Source organism: Corvus brachyrhynchos, unplaced genomic scaffold, assembly GCF_000691975.1.
Source record: "Corvus brachyrhynchos isolate BGI_N302 unplaced genomic scaffold, ASM69197v1 scaffold60, whole genome shotgun sequence".
Taxonomy (NCBI): domain Eukaryota; kingdom Metazoa; phylum Chordata; class Aves; order Passeriformes; family Corvidae; genus Corvus; species Corvus brachyrhynchos.
The window spans coordinates 3116872-3134367 of record NW_008236767.1 but is presented as its reverse complement, the minus strand read 5'-3'; the positions used below and the strand labels follow the sequence as shown (position 1 = coordinate 3134367).

At 36.6% G+C, this 17496-nt stretch overlaps 1 long non-coding RNA gene across 1 annotated transcript in view; it reads right to left on the bottom strand.

The window, feature by feature from the left end:
- LOC108444985 overlaps positions 1 to 17496 on the bottom strand; it is an 86180-nt gene that overhangs the window by 48173 nt on the left and 20511 nt on the right. The window contains exon 6 of the long non-coding RNA XR_001859709.1: positions 5358 to 5455. This is a non-coding gene — a long non-coding RNA (uncharacterized LOC108444985). The remainder of the gene's footprint in view (positions 1 to 5357; positions 5456 to 17496) is intronic.

The window sequence follows — 17496 nt, the reverse complement described above, 5'->3', positions numbered from 1 at the left end:
AATCATTAGAAAAAGAGGAAAAAGGAAAAAGTTCTCATTTCCTATGTAGGGGTAACACATTTGCAATTCTGACTTAATACTTCTGGATACGGCGTTAAACAAGAAATGATTGCGTATATCAGGTGGTCCCTCAAGAATATATAATGTTGCTTGATTTTCTGTCAACAGGAAAATCCTTTTGCAGAAAAACAAAGATTGTGGTCTTTGTACAAAACTTCTTGGTGTTAGATGACCAAAATTCAAATAATCAAGATTTGTTTAAAAATAATTTTAATAACCTAGCCTACAGTCAGTCAATTTAAAAAGTGTTCTTAAGATAAAAATCACTGCTCAAACAAGCCTATCAGTGGGAATTATGTATTATAAATCAAAACAACTTATAAGATCAAACAAACTAAACCTTAACTTTGTAGTTCAAGGTTATCACAAATAGAAGGTTTGCTAGATATACAAATAGAATAATGAAATACTCCTGTGGAACATGATATGCAAAATTGGACACAAAAAGGTGTCATTAAAAAAAAGGAAAATAAAAGAGAAAAAACAGTTCAGTTGCACTGAACTGGGAAAAGGTGTTTTGCCAAAATTATCAGCCATATTGTTCTAAAAGTTTACATCAGGAACTTCTTGTCCCAGATACTTTAGTTATTAAGCTAGGTAGTAGAAAGTTGTTACAAAGTTTTGGTAGACCTAGTTGTTATCTAAGTGCATAGCTAATCCAGACAGTGTTAAAAACTTGAAAACAATTTAGGAAAATAAGATATGACATGCTACTGTATCAGAATTTGTGCAGAATGCCTAATTGCAGTCAAAAATTTGAAAGTCTGTATTTATTTCATTTTTGTAGTAATTAAATATTGAAGTTACAAGTTTAAACTTGAATGTTTGGAGACTCTTTTATATCTCTTGAAATACTTTTTGAGGGTCTTTGTTCTACCACCTAGGACGAAGCATGGATAATGTTCTGAACATGTTTGTCTTCTCTCATTTCAGCTGGATTAACAGTATTCTTATGAATTGATTACCAGCATTTCTAATTCTTGCCTTGTCCCAAGCTCTGCTAGAAAAAAAGCATTATTATGCTCCAGTTGTTCTATCCCTTGAATATGCCACCTTTCCATTGCACATACAAATTACAAAAAGATCACCGTCCTGCTGGTAAGTGGATGCTTACTCCTCAGATTGCTTCTGCAGTAGGAAAGAACATTGTGTTGTGAGAACAGGGACTTTTGCTTGTTCTTCCATTTTGCATTGTTTGCATCCTTGCTCACTCCAGGTACTGCACTAAATCCATGTTATAATCTTTGCTCTAGTGTTTGTATTCCTCTGTCCAGAAGGTCTGGAAGTTTTCAAATGCAGACTATGTTATAATTATGGATTAGATACCATATATAAAGAACTGATGACTGAATACCTTTTTTCTATCAAATTATTATACAGTTTAAGATAGAAAATCTTCTAGGTATTATTATTAAATGTAGATGTACTCTGTCATTCCATCATATCTGAACTCATTTCTCAGTTATAGATTTAGCATAATTTTTGCTGCATTTTCTTACAGGCTTTTTGTTCTTATATGTCTTGTTACTCAAGCAGTGTGTTTTACGAAATAGCAGCAAAAAAACCCCATACAAAATACAGTTTCACATACATAAAAATGAGATAAATTTTTATTAATCAGGGTTTACTTTATTGAAATTGACACCTGATCCTTTCTTTAGCTTTCATAAAAATCATCACAGGAAAGTTCCTGATGAAGCTGAAGAAGTTTCCTCTGCACGGATATTCTCTAGGAAGTCTCAGATGGACAGAACTATCATACTGAGTTTCATGCACCTACTGAGATATGTGAAAGTTAAATGTTCACAACACCTTCCTTTCTTAGCAGCTCTCTTCAATTTTTTTCTATCCACTTGGCTGTTTTTGTAGTTTAAAAGCTATTTACTCAGACCCAGTGTAGCAACAGCAATCTCACTTCCAAAACTATGCATGATTATAGCAGAAAAGACGAACTGAAGATGCTCACTGTTTATTTAAACTCATCCCTGTTGTCATCTGTTCCCCTCAGCATTTAGTTGGGCAATGAAATATTAATTGCTTTATAATTTCTGTCAAAAATTCCCTCACAAATTACCTGTCACTATTTTAAAAGTAATGTGTGACAGATGATAAACACTAAGTCCTATTTGTTTATTTGAAATTCCATAGATGGGATTTTAATTTCAGAAGTAATTTGATAGTTTCTTAGTTGATTGCATGGCTGTTGAGTGTACAAATTACTGCTTGCAGCTGTTTTTGCAGTTCTTCCTCGGGGTTAAGCTGTTCAGAAGGAAACTATCACATTTAATTAAATCAAATAGGAAATAGAACAAAACTGGTTTTGGTGGGGGGGGTAAGTTTCAAAATATTTATATTTCAATAATTATTTAGAAATTTGTTCATGCAATAAGTCTATCTATTGAATATTTGTTGCAATTTTAATTTCAAAGTGCATTTCACACCTCATTCAGGATTTGTACAAGTGATTGAGAAGCTGCTTACAAGAAGTTTCAACATTTTAAAGTGGTCACTGATTTGGCTCTTAAAGAGACTGCAGTAGGAGGAAATTTTGTTGGAGAAAGCTAGCAACATGGCTCCCAATCAGGCTGTGAACAGGAACTTGGAATAAAAACATAGAATTTGCAAAGCCACACAGTCCTAGCAACATTTTAGGAAAGCATATTTATTCTTCAGAACTTCATTATTGGGCAATACCTCTCAGATACAGAAGACTATTAGGCTATGAAGCCAACCATCCCAATTTTTATGCCCTGATTGATCCCCTTCTGACTGCAAAGATAGGCTAAGACTAAGTTAGAGTGATCCCTTACAAGTTTGGGCATTCTTGATGCACTCTTGATACTCCCACTCATTTCTTATTCCACACTCTATTATTAATACAATGAATATTTTCATAATACAGAGTCACAGAATCACCAAGATTTTAGGACAGAGAAATACTGGGAAGTTTTGACCTTTCAGAGGCTTTCACATCCAGATATTAGAGTGAAGCAGATCTTTAATTTCTTTTTTATTTGAGTTCCTCCCTGATAAATTATATTCTAACCACTAGACAATTCATTCACCTACAACAAAAAATATGCAATTCCTGTAATTCTTCACCAGCTGAACTTCTTGTCCTGAACACAAATCTCTCTCTTCCATTCCCATGACATCTTCTGTTTGGGTCTGATGATTGCCTCTAAAGTGTTGCAATGTTCCTGACTGGGTGACCATTGTACATCAAGGAGTAATGACCCACCCAGAAAAAACAGGGAGACCCTCTGGGCTGGGCTGGGCTGCACTGCCCATGGCCCTCAGGCTGTGTTGGTCATTCTGTAGCCCCTGTCTTCAGGATGAGCTTGGCCAGTGGTTACAAGTTAGAGTGATCCCTTACAAGTTTGGGCATTCTTGATGCACTCTTGATACTCCCACTCATTTCTTATTCCACACTCTATTATTAATACAATGAATATTTTCATAATACAGAGTCACAGAATCACCAAGATTTTAGGACAGAGAAATACTGGGAAGTTTTGACCTTTCAGAGGCTTTCACATCCAGATATTAGAGTGAAGCAGATCTTTAATTTCTTTTTTTATTTGAGTTCCTCCCTGATAAATTATATTCTAACCACTAGACAATTCATTCACCTACAACAAAAAATATGCAATTCCTGTAATTCTTCACCAGCTGAACTTCTTGTCCTGAACACAAATCTCTCTCTTCCATTCCCATGACATCTTCTGTTTGGGTCTGATGATTGCCTCTAAAGTGTTGCAATGTTCCTGACTGGGTGACCATTGTACATCAAGGAGTAATGACCCACCCAGAAAAAACAGGGAGAACCTCTGGGCTGGGCTGGGCTGCACTGCCCATGGCCCTCAGGCTGTGTTGGTCATTCTGTAGCCCCTGTCTTCAGGATGAGCTTGGCCAGTGGTTACAAAAGGAGTGTGCAGGTTGCTCCCACATGGTATAGATGGCTACATCACCTTGGTATCCTTGCTTTTATCTAAAAGTGCAACAAGTAGTTCTTATACAAACGCCCTTTCTGCTTGAGAGTAGAAGGGATGCACTGAGTTATTTTCTTGTAAGAAAATTCAATAAGAGGTCAAATAATCAAAATTGGATAATGCTTTTTATGGATGGGGTCTGCATGGTGTGCTGTGCCCTGACAGTTAAACCATTCAATGCTGCATTATTCAGAGTTCTCAGTATGTAAGATGTAAAATTATCTATGCTTTTCTTTCTCTGTTGTGTTAGCTCAAAACTCCACCATTTTGAATGATACTTTACAGAGTCTTTTCTTACTTGCATCATAAGGAACCAGCACCTCATAGTGCAAAACATGTCCAAAATACCTACTATTCCACAAGAACCACACGGTATGTGGAACCTGAAAGGCTTCTTAGCAGCCAGTTACATTCAAAAAGTTTAATTCCTGCAGGAATGTGTGGATGTTATCTTGGTATTTCCAGACCACTTATACCTGCTTCTTGTTTGAAAAATAACTTTTGTTTTTGAATAGGTGTCAGTGGAAATTCTAGAGAAAAAAAAGTCTATTAAATAGACTTTTTTTTTTATTGTAGTTTGCATGCTGTTTCTATTGTATTGATGGTTTAACCTAGTATTGAGAAGCAATAAGAATCAAGTTAATTTAAATGATTTTGAGGTTTACTGCACTTAATTTCTCATAACATAGAGCCATTATACTCAGAAACTGATTGATATGTTCTCCTCACCCTTCTGTCACCAGCCATTTTTACAAGCTTGTTATTGATTGCACTTAACACAAGGAAAAAAGGATCATGCAGTGGCATAGGCTTTTGCTCAGTCATGCTGAAAAGCACGTCCTATTTACATCACACTGGAAACTTGGAAGGTGATTTTTCAGATCCACAACTTTTCAGTTTCAAACTCCTTTTCAACAAATCCTCCATCAGAACAAAGGGCATATATTGTTTCCTGCCAGCTCATCTATGTGGTTCATAAATCCCCATATGAACCCAATATATCGATTACAGGGGTTTCAGATTTTTGTAATTCTAAAAACATCATGTTGGGTTAGAAAGAGAAAGAATATGTGCCCCTGGTCTGCCCTGGGATGGAAAGATGAGATGAAAGATTAAGTAATTTCTATTATTTCAGTTGGGTTTTTTCCCTGGAGAATGGGAAAAGACTACCCATTCCTAAGCTTTTACACTTCACACTTCGCAAGGTCAATTTTACAGTCAGGTTCTCCAGTAGATCCTTTTCTATAAATAGCCACATCTTCATCTTTTTCTATCTCCTTTTTCAGATTGCATCCATTTTCTTACCTTCCTTTTAGAACTCAGATTTTCAGGATTCCTGATTTTCTTTCAAGGCTCTTCACTTAGGAGACACAGAGGTTGTTAGCTGATAGTTTCTGAATGTCCTGGTAAAGACAGGAAGATCATCCTCAGTTGCTAAACAAACAAAATATCCTACCAAGTACACCTGTATCACTTTCTCAAAATGCCCTGAAATGAGATTTAGACAGAAGTAGAGCATTCTGTTCACAAATTTTAGACTATTTCCTAAGCACACTGAAAAGCCTGGTTCAAAAGTATTATCGGTTTTCAACATCACAGACAGTCAAGCCCCTCCAAAAGACTTGAAGTTTATTAAAAATGGTTTATTCTAAAATGACACTTCCAGTCTTCTATGCATGTGTTTCTGTGTGTTTTCAATTAAAGATTATATGTTGGTTCCTTCAGGTTTACCCTTACTGTACATGCAAAATACAAAGTATTATACATTCTAATGTTAAGCAAAGAGAAAACAAGAACGTATTAAACATAAAGGGTTAGAGCATTTGCAAAACTATTGTTAGGAAAGTCTAGAATGACAACAGCTGCAAAATATTGTGTCTAAACAGAATTTAGCCTATAAAAATTATTTTCATAGGGCAGAGGTAATTTTTGCATTAAATTAACAGAACCAGAAAGAGCAGAAGTCAACTACAAATGTGGTACTGAACCACAGGACTAAGACATCCTGTCCTGCCACAAAAATTCATCACTGTTAAAAGAAACTGAACAGGTGTTCTTTTCTTCATGAAGTTATGCCCAGGAACTAAGCCAGGACACAGCTGGAATATTTATTTATCTATTTCTCTAGAAAGAGATTTTAGAACAATATCAGAAATGCATGGAATATCTAACAGTCTTAGGGAAAAAGGTTACTATCATGTTTCCAGAGCAGCGATTTCAAAAGCCAGAGCCTGAAAAGATTGAACATACAATGCTGCATATAGGTAAGGATTTGTGTACAAAGGACTTAGCATAATTTCTTACTCAGTTTTCAAATTTTCTGCCAAATTTTATTCTATACTATCAGTTATAATGTCTAATTATTAAAATGGTAACTGTGTTAAGCTAAATTGGCAATTACCTGAAATGAAAAATCTTGCACTTTTAATATTTCAGCTAAAAATATGTCTGAGTTATTTCAATTATTTCTTCTTGTAATCCAGAAGGAATTTTCTCTCTTTCCATATAATGGCTGAGGCAAATATAATAAATGTTATTAAAGAGGCAAATTATAACCAACTTCAATGCCAGCATAAGGTTGCACACTTTCAAAAGAATTAATTATTTCCCATTGCCTTTTTATACCTACTGTGGAATCCTTAAATGTGCTTTTAAATACAGTTTTTGAAAGTGTCAGATTTTCACGGAAGCTCCATTTGTAGCCTTGGTGTTTCTCGTCTAAAGGACACAGCTTTTCTTCCAACAGTCTGGGCTACCCCTAGACTCAACGCGTGCCTCTCCATCACTCCGAGGCAAACCAGCCTGGGCTTAGTTTTGATTGCTGTAGATTCCACTGAAATTCTTGTCTTAAAACTATGAAATTGAATAAAGTTAACCACTTTGGCTGTCAAAGTGCTCTATTGTGTATTTGGCCAGGGTGAAATATAAAAGCTGACTTAAGTCTTCCTTAACAAATTACTGGAGAAAGAAAAGAGAAGGCACAAACCATTCTCCCATTCAAGCATTCCCCAGTTCCACCTGGGCATTCAGAGCGCTATTCTTGCCCAGCAGCTGTAGAAACACCTGAAATATTGCAGCAATTTTTACTCAGAGGCAGCACATCCATTTTCATATGTACTGCATGACATTACCAGCCCCAATCAGTGCAACCTAAACCACTCTGAGAACGACTAGTTCATTTTTTTTAATCTTCATATTTTAATTTTGAAAAATGCAGACTATATTGTATTAACCATGTTTTGCCATAATAAGGTTCCTTCCCTCCAATGTATTAAAAGTTTTACATTTTAAATTTTACATTTTACATTTACATTATTCCTAGTAACTCTTCATAACGTCAGTTATACCATAGCTGAAATAAAGGCCCAAGCTCTAAACTGCAAACCAGTAAAGTCTCATGTCATGTTGGCTGAGAGCTAAATACTAAATGCATTTCCAGAAATATTATTCTCAAAGAGCTGTGTCACTGGGTGTTCCACATAATTGTGAGCTTCATTCAACTGAGTAATGACTCACCTAGAAATACATGTTCATATACAAGAAACTTTTGCCAACAAAAGAACCAGACTCTTAAAGCATGCCACCAAGGAAAATAGTTTTAATTGTAGAACAGTGATTTTGCAGTACAGCTGCAGGGCAAGACAAAAATGTAAAATTAAAGAGGGTTTGCACTGCCTTTTATATGAACACTTTCAAGTGAAAAATCAAGGATTTATAACATAGGAACATGGAATGCAGATGAAAAGGACAATGTTCTTTATTGGTCTGACATCAGAGTTCTATTTCAGTGGCATCTCTCCCCACAAATTAAGAGCTAGAATAGAAGACACACATCTTTAGGTACTGATTTGCCAGTGAAAAATGGAGGCAATCACAAGGGGCTGTAGGTTGCCTCCCACAGCTGCAGTACTCTGCAAGTGAAAAGAAGGCATATCTGCAAGCTCCACTGCTCAGACCAGGAGTGCATTTTGTCTCTGTACCAGCTTCGGTGACTGTAAAGTCCACAGGAATTATTCAAAGGTAGAACTATTTTGTGTGTTCTTGGCCACCTCCTTACAGCTTTATTTATCTTGGATTCTGAGCCAGACTTTGGCCACCAGTCAATAAGTAGAGAAAGACCTGTAAAGTGAAGTCTACCAATTCCACTCAGAGCCACAGCCAGTAATCTGATGACATCTCTCCAAAGCACTTGTTAATGTTACTCAAAGTTAAAGCCAAGAGTTGTCATGGGGACATCATAAAAGATTTGTTCAAGTCAGTTTCACAAGTCATTAGCTATCAGCTGAAATTCCTGTTTCCCTAATTCAAATTTAAGTCATTAAAGCATACCTCTCTCAGCTGCAAAAGATGACAAAAATAACCCCTCCAAAGAAGAAGCACACTCTTAAATTTTCATTAATTTACATCCTTGAACTTAACCTTCCAAACTAAAGAGAACCCAGAGTATTGGGGAAGGTGAATCTGTAATTTCTTCCTCTGCGAGGGAAGCTTTAACTGAGAAAGCATGGCATGTAAATCTACTTTATTTTTAATATGTACCATTGTCTTTCTGTGCCCTGAAGGTTTAGATGCATAAAACCAATACAGAAACTATGGTCCATAAGCAATGGGGGAAAAAATTTCCAAGTAAATAAACCCCACAGGTGTGAGAAAATATGAAAAAATAATTTTTATTTAATAACACATGATTTTTTTCAAGCACCTATGGTATAAAAACATCAATGGAAATTGAAGGGTTTTAAAATTTTCTTTATCTAGTCTTTACAAGTCATAAAACATTGACAAAAAAACACACAACCATGTCCCCAAGAGGAATGAAGACACTTGGCAGGTGCTTGAGTCATTCACACACACAGATAATTTAGTCAGTTTTACAGTGTATTAAAATCAGTTCAAATAACCCACTATTTTATTTACTTAGAAGGAAATAGTTTATCATTCTGCTCTCTATGTAGGTACACAGGACAAAAGGGACAATCGCATGAGTTGTCTTTTTTGGTTCTGGTGAGGCAGAAATGGGCAGCTCATCAGTGCAGAAAATTAGGGGATAAAACATTGTGACAGAAGAAATTCAAGAGACAAGCAACAAGGCTGGCCAGGAAAGACTAGAAATATTGATGGGAACATGTAAGGAACCTTTAATCAGATAGAAAGCTGGGGAAGCAGAGTTCAGTAGGTCACAAAATTATGCGGAACTTCAACTCTGAAATCAGAACCACTTGAGAAACATTTAAGGCAGTACTTGGTAGGGTTTAGAGCCAGCAGCAAGGAATAAAAAAAACCAACATGTTTTCTTTGTACAATGTACAGTATATAGAGAGTTGTTTATACAGTATAGCTACCCACTGCATAGTACTTTACATGTAAAGTAAAGCTCTTTCAAATTCCAAACGAAGGGCACAATGGAGAAGTTCAAGCTGGATGTGGGAAAGTAGTTCAGTATTATGGTCAGAAGGGAGGAAAAGCAGAATAAGAAATCTAGAAATGCTATATGGACGGGTAAAATAGCACCTTTTCCAAGGGGGTATTTCTATTTGAGAAGGGTGTGAAGAGTGATTTAGAGACGACTCTTAGACCTAAGGCGTCGCATGTATTAAAACAAGCACCACTCTTCAAATTGGGAGGGTTGAGGAGCAATTGCCCCCAAATCTTCTACCCACACATTGCTATTTAAGTATACCAGAAAACTTATTGAAATAAAAAATAAAAAAGACACCCAGCAAGAACAACAAAAAAACCAAACCAGAGGATGACTGAAAACAAGCTGAACTTGAAATGGTGACAAACTTTGCAAACACCACCACCAAAGACAGCACTATTATACCACTGCCTGTAGTCTGTATTGATGATAACAAGCATGGCATTATACTAAACACGAAAAGACTATGCCTCACGAAAAGAACGACAAAACCCCCTGTCCCCTTGTTGCATGTACATTCTGACTCTGAAATTCCAAGATTCAGTTATAAGACTGATACGCACATGCATGAGGAACCCAAACATTTACATAATATGAAGACACTAAAAGAAAATGAATGTTGGGTAATGGAGCTCTTTTGTGCAGGTAGCCAAAGCCTGCAAGATCACAAGCTAAAGTAGGGAAATTTATGTGGAATTTACATCTCCTGCAACAAAATTTTTCTCAAGCACAAAGTTAGCATCATAAAGGCAGATTGTATATTCCTTTATTTATAAATTCAGCAAAATGCCAAGATTTACTTGTTACAATTATTGAAGTTTAGGTAACAGCAAAGACATTTTTTATTGAGGGATGTTGGTTTAGGTGCAGCCTAGTTAACTATTTTAGCAGCTGTGATCAACTATTTAACAGCTAAAAGCACACATCATTCTGGAAGACCATTAGAAAGACTTTGGGTCTCATCTGAGAAATTCTCACAGAGTACAACATTTTTTAAATTAAATAATACGCTGAAATAACTGAAAGGTGAGTCAGAAAAGCACCTCTTGACTCATACCTGTTAGGAGTTAAATCTGTATTGGGAACAATGGTATATTGAAGGCAGTGGGCAATCCTTTGAAAGCACAATTCCATTATTAACACAAGTAACATTAATTGTACAGACTTAGGAAGTTGAAAGGTAAAGAAAAGTAGAAAGAACCAGAAAATTACAAAGTTACCTTACTGCTATTATTTGTGGCTCAGCTTTTAAAAATTAAATATCAGGACAGGAATTGACTCATTGAAACATCACTATTTTTCTCTTCTTTAGAGGTAGTTATTGTCCTACCAGATCCTTGGAGTAATAGAAGCATTTTCTATGCATGGGCCTACAATTATTTCCCACATTATTGCTGACGTACAACAGTAGTTGGTAAGATTTTACTACATGGTTTATCCAGAGGAAGGCTCTCATTTGTCAATGTCATCTCCTCTGTAAATCACAGCTAAGTTTAAATCACCTGTAGTCATAAAAGACAGCAATAAACCCTTTCCTTAGGCAGATTCATTCATTTTAGTTTGAAAATTTGCATTTTTGTATTGTTACCTGTGCACAGATGTAGGCTTTAGCAGCCTTTGAAAACCACTGAAGCTCTTCAAATTAGTGAAAATGGAAGGGCAAAGATCAATGGCAGGAAGATGTATATGAAAGAAATTATCTACCAGCAAAATATTTGACATCCCCAAAAGCCTGGAACTATATTTAAATGTAAAGACTGACCATATACTGTTTTCCATGTAAGTCTTAATTTCTCTTTTTAATGATGTCTCAAAAATATTAGAACAAAGATATAAATAAAGCTCAAGACCAAGGGTGTTATTTGAATTAAACAAGTGGATAGAAAGTTAGCATTTGGGCAATGTAATATAGCATTCACCCGAACTGTTCACAGAGCACTTATTTAAGAAATTTTTCCTAACTAAGTCCCTGTGTCAAATATTCTAACATTTAGATATTAAAGAGATTAAAGTTATAGATAGTGTAGAAGCAACAGTGCTTATTCAGAGCAGAGAAGTGTGGGCAAAGAAATTAGAAGAAAATGGGTTAAAAATAAAGTATGTGCAATTACACCTTCTCAGCTACTTCTTTTTGAAAGCACTCCACTTTAGAGAAGATAAAATTTAGTACTGAGTCACCTCGTATAATTCAATTCCAGAATAACTTGCTTTTTAAAAGGGGAAATAGTGATTTGCTATTAGGAACTAAAAATTGCCTTGTGGAAAATACGCTGTTTTACCTGCTATAAAAAAACCTTCTGTATAAAGAACTATTAAAGCTCAAATTCATTATGGAAAAGTACAATAGGTTAAAGGTGTGACTGAAAACTGACCTGTGATCACTCAGGCAAGCTACTGAATATCGTCAACAACTAAATGTTGGCTGTTCTTCATGTTTTGTTTGAAAGAGTTGCTATGGAAAGATATCTAGATTGTTATTGTAGTGGGTTGAACCTGAATTGACGGACAGTCTTTTAGACTAATGATGCTTCTCGCAATTTACATATTTAAACCTCTCAGAAAGGCGGGAATTGCTTTTTGTTTCAGCTCACCTCCGGGAAGGTGGGGGAAGCCTCCAGGACCCGCCGGACCAGGCTGGGGCCCCTGCCCCCTTCCCCCCTTTCCCAACACTGTGGCACAGATCCTGGGTCGCTGTGGGGGGGGAACTGTCCCAGAGCCACAGGCAGCTAAAACCAGCCATGGACTGCCACAGCTAAACCCATCTGGCACAGCTTCTTGGGACCAGCAGGTCCTTCTCCTCTCCATGCAGAGCTGGTGGAGCCAGCAGAAGCTGGTGGAGCCTCTTTCTTGCAGCCAGCACACTTTGCGCTGAACTGAAGAGGACACCACGCATCCAGCAGCACAAAGGGAGCGAGGCTTTCTCCACCGTAAAGCCTGAACAAGAACACCCTTCAACATGGCGGCTTCAGAGTCAGAGAGAAAGAGAAGTGAGTCACGTGGGACGGAGCTGGAAATGGCGACGGGAGAAAAGAGGGCGGTGCCACGATTCTCACGCGCAGCTTAAAAAAACTTTTTGCATGCTGTGGTAAGAAACTGTAATATCACAAACTGTTTGTCTCTTTAATCCATTTGAAGTACATGGGGGGATGAAAAATTCACGTGTGGCCCGTGAAAATTGTGAAGAGTGCCTACACCAGGCTATATAGAAGCAGTGAGAGGCTTTTAGAGACTTGTGGCGAAGAAAGCCTTTGTGTTCAGGCCAAAGTAACTCATCCTTAAAAAGATTAATAACCCCATGTGATAGCCTATGTTTGGCAGTGTGAAGGAACTGTGAGATTCTCATGGAAGAGATGTTTTACACCACAGCAAATTGTTTCTTTCTGAGTGGGTCTGCTGTTTGTGGCAGTTTGGGAGCCATGTGAAGCAGAAGAAAAAACCCTTTTTTCCTTAAGCATAAGAAAGAGACTTTTCAAGAACTGCAGCACTGACTAAAATGCCATGTTCTGTTACTCTTTGTGTGAGTTGGGTAAGAGGATGGAAGTGCTGGAAGGGGGGGAGGGGGTTGGCTTTAATTTCTTGTTATTTCTTTTTACTTTTAATTCTATTAGTAATAAAACTCTTTGTACTGCAACTGTTTAAGTTTGAACCTGTTTTGCCTTGCAGCTCTCTAGTTTTCCTCAATATTTTCCTATTTTCTCCTTATAAAAATAACAGATTTCGTGTGCTTGAAGCTTAGCTGCGTCAAACCACGACAGTTATCTATTTGCTAGACCAAAGACTGATGATCCAGTAAGGCACAGTTGTGATAGTACATTATTACTAACAAAACTAGCAAAGTTTTTCCTTACTCATTGAAATGATGGACAAGAAGTCACATTAAAAACAGTAAGGGAGTCAGAGTTTAAGAATTTTTTCTGATTAAAAGAAAGGTTAATACCTTTATGTAATAACTGCCAAAATGTATATAAATAAATTGTTGCTTTTTAAACATGAAAAACTATCTTATGGAGAATGGCAACATTACTTACTTAAGCTATCATAATATATGGTCAAATGTATTTATGACTGCTGTCATAATGTGATGAATTTTGTTTATACCAAGAAAGGAACAAAAACTTGGATGATAGCAGCAGAAATATGAGCAAGCAAAGAGAAAGTATGGAGATAACTGCAACAGATCAACCTTCAAATCTTATGTACTCTAGTTGAAAATTAGTATCTTCATAGTGTTATTTGCCTATAAATTTTAATTTCATTATTATTTTATATATTTATGGAATCCAAAAAGGGAGGTATTTGGTTATGTTCTTCATTTTAGAATAATGGAGCCAAGGAATAGAAGAAATGCAATTTGTAGGCTCTTGTCCATCTTTAACCTTTAAAATATTACTCTGCTCAGTGTTAAAAAAACAAAGAAAAATTTGTTATCTTGTGACTGCTGGTTGCATTGTCAGAATTATGAATTATGGAAAGAAGAATTTTAAAGATGAGCCTTTAAAACTTGCTAGTGTAGGAGAGAGCTAGAAACAGTGCCCTTGTTTTAATTTTTTTTTAATAGCATACAACAACACTGAATGAATTAATTCTCATCCATAACATGGTTTGTTATACCTAATATGATCCCTTATATCTACCACACCATGTATATGTCCTCATCTCCTAATGGTAAAATTATTGAAGCAGTTAACATGTTCTGATATAGTTATTATACTTACATTAGCTTCACCAAAATTGCAAAAGGCAATAGTAGCATCCTCACTTTATGAATGAAATTGCACGTGTATTTTCAAACAGGAGATCTGTACCTACTGATTTGTGAATGATCACAGCATATTTTTTGACAAGTAATAATTAATAACACTTCATAGACTGCTGCTCACCTGTGATTCTTTTCCAGGATGGACAATTGAAAACATTATACAGAGATTATTTGATATTCCTTTCCTTCCCTTTTTTTAAAATTAATGATTTAATAATTAAACTGCAATAGTTCATTATAAATCTCAAGGTACTACATTCCCCATAGCATTTTACCAAATTTTGAAGCTCATTGTACAAAATGTTGATATTTTGTAACAAACAGAAAGCACAGGGAGAGATTTAGTGAAGAATAAAAATCTCAGGAATCTTGAATGAAAATTCTTGGCATGAGTTCTGTTGAACATGTTGCTTTGCTTTTTTCCCAAGCAGACACAGTTCTCTGTAAGTCACTAGCTCATCCAAGGATGGTATAACACAGAAACAGCAGTCAGGGCTGGTAAACTCTGGGAAGAAGCCTGGAACATTCATCAAAACTCAGATACGTGCCACACTGAAAACAGGACATAAATAGAAATCTCTATTGGTTGTTCCCTCTCTCAGAGGCAAAATCCCCACTATTTTGAGTGTTTCTGGGGCAGACTTCCTATTACATTACACTACACCACCGACCTTTGCTTGAAAATAGCCAGCCTCTCCTATCTTTTTAGAGATACACATTCACAGATCCTAATGAACTTCCCATTTAAAAAGAAAAACATCTTGATTTCATAGAAAAATACCATGGCCTATTTTACAACAGAAGTAGGGGATGATAATGTTTAAATACATATTCTGTATTGTTTCATGAAGGAACTCAGAAAACCTTTATTCTTATTCACACATAAATGATTTTAAAGTTTCCAGAAACATAAATCTGAAATAAACTGTTTACAAATTTGTAGTGTATTGCAAGCAACCTGTAAAGATTCCCATTTATGTCAATTAAAAAAAAATTATTATGCATGTGTAATAGTGTATAGTTTGCTTATAAGCAACATTAGAATTTCAAGGTTTTACCCAAGAAATATCATTATCAAAGATTTGAGGGTCTAGCACAGATGTTAATTCTTTGCTGATGCTAAATGTACCTGAACAACTGAAACTTTATATATAATGTTATCGTGTGCTCACCTGACAAAATACTATTTATCTTTCACATAATTCTTTTACATAATATTTTATTACTGTAATAAAATAATTTTCAAATATGCCTTTAGAAGGACACTAAAGTAAAGTTTATTGAATAACTTATTAAAATCTTAATGCTTAAATATACACCAATAATTTAAAATAATATATATTGCAGCTAACGCATCATTATTTTGTACATTTTCTATGATATATGCTACATATTTTGGATTAAAATTGTATTATTTAAAGTCTACTTCTGTTTGCAATCAACTTTAGAGCAATTGAGTTTTCTCTGAGTGGCATGGTATTCCTTACAAGATTTCTATTAATACAAGTAGGTTAATTTCAAAGAAGCTGAATTATAGGTTTGTTGAAAGTCATTGCTTTAGCAATCACAGGATTGTGAATTCGGTAATTGTTTACCAAATGCTTTTTATCAGGATCAAAAATGTTTCCCAAGATTGGAATGCATTTCTTCTATTTGAGAGTTCTGTGTATGGTAGTCCCTGTAGAGAAGTTGACATGTGTATTACAAAATGAGTTGATTTTCAGCCTTTGATACAGAATCACAGAATATTCTGAGCTGGAAGGGACCCACAAGGGTCATCAAGTCTGTCTCCTAAGTGAATGCCCTGTATGGGGATCAAACTTGTAGCTAGAAAATCTGTATTAATTTTTCCCTTTCTTATGAGTATGTGAACACTGGTGTACACCTCTCATAAATGCAATAGTCATACTGGATACTCTGGAACTGGTGCAGAGGCTCTCAGTCTCCCCTTCACCTTGTTACATTCTGTATAAATAATTAAATACTCCCTTAAGCAAAGTTGATAACCTATTTTTACCCTCTTGTATTTACCAGCGACAAGGATACAGGATCCTCCTTTGTACCATTCATTTTGCCTAAATTATTTAATTCATGGCAAAATACTTATCTGAGAAGAGAGTAAGAGAAGGGCATGGCAGAATTCTTTATTGCTTAGCAGTTGACTTTACTGACACCTGAGATAAAAGACTATGTTTGACTTCACAGATCCACCTTAAGTTATTCAAGGTAATTTTTAAATACTGACATTTTTAAAAGTCTAAAACAATCACTACTGTCATGATTGTCCTGGGGTGACTTTATGATGTGTATCCCATGTCGCTGCCCTATGCCCAGAAATTAACTTTGTGCCTTTCTATGCCTCTAAACTGAGCCTGAGAGGGGGAAGGAAAAACAGAGCAAAACTTTTTCAAAGCAGTTTGCAGCTTGTTCAAGGTCACACAGAGATAGCAGTTTTTCCCAGCTGCCGCAGGGAGTGAGGAGGCACCCAGCTTGCTGCTTTCCAGTCAGCTTTTGGCCAGTTTTTTTTCAGTTTCCTTTTCTCTGGAGAGAGACGGAGAGTTGAACTTTGCTTTTCCTTCTCTGGAATTCCGGATTTTCTCCCTTTTCTACTGGACTGCTTTCAACCTCAGAGCACATCAGGAGGACTTTCCACCGGGCACAGAGGGCCTGGCCCTGGGCCAAGCCCCAGCTCTGAGGAGACCAAAGGGAGGACTCTAACACTTCTTCCCAGGTTTTTTCTCCACAGCGAGAGATTTTATTATTTAGCATTATTTTCCTTTTCCTGTGTGTTTGTTAAATAAATAGTTTTATCTCCTTCACTTTCCTTCGAGGAAAATTTATTTTTCCCGAACCTGGTGGGGGAGGGGTGGTTGTGCCTTCTCTCAGAGTATATATTTCTAAATTTGGCCAAACCGGAACAATGATTTAGCATAGTTAGAGAGGGCTCCAGCCACGGAAGTGATTTTTTGGGAAGAGGTGCTTACAGCTTCCTCTAGACGCAATAGAACCAATCAACTGGCTAGTTTGAATATTGGCAACTTTTTAAAGCCACCTAAGAAGCTTGACACACCTCTGTGATACACACTTAAGAACGAACAAACCCTGGGAAAGCTCTCTTGCTTCCAGCTTTTGGACAGGTAACTGGGGGGGGGGCTGCAGGCGGCCCAGCAGGGACACAGCCATCCCGGAGCCGTGCGGGCCTGTTCCACCTGCTGTCCCCCGTGCGGGCCGGCCCCGCAGGCCTGCTCGCTGCAGGCCGCCCCAGG